Genomic DNA, 202 nt, shown 5'->3' on the forward strand with positions numbered 1-202 from the left:
GGGGGGCCCCCAGCAGCAGCAGTACCCCCCGGGTGGTGTGTTAGGGTTTAGTTATATAGGTGAGAATGGGGGCCCCCAGGGATAAAAAAAAGCAGAAAATAGATCATTAGTTTGTTTATAAGTCAATAAAAAACAAAAAAAATAAAAAAAAACAACAAATACACACAAAAACTATCTAGCAGCAGGGGGGGGGGGGCCCCCC

The 202-nt window shown here is 45.0% G+C and overlaps 1 protein-coding gene across 1 annotated transcript in view; it reads right to left on the reverse strand.

Moving 5' to 3' along the window:
• EMH_0003870 (uncharacterized protein) overlaps positions 1 to 202 on the reverse strand; it is a gene marked incomplete at both ends in the record, with an annotated part of 2,243 nt that overhangs the window by 2,008 nt on the left and 33 nt on the right. The window lies entirely within an intron of this gene.

This window comes from Eimeria mitis, genomic scaffold (assembly GCF_000499745.2).
Source record: "Eimeria mitis Houghton genomic scaffold, Emh_scaff215, whole genome shotgun sequence".
In the NCBI taxonomy this organism is placed as follows: domain Eukaryota; phylum Apicomplexa; class Conoidasida; order Eucoccidiorida; family Eimeriidae; genus Eimeria; species Eimeria mitis.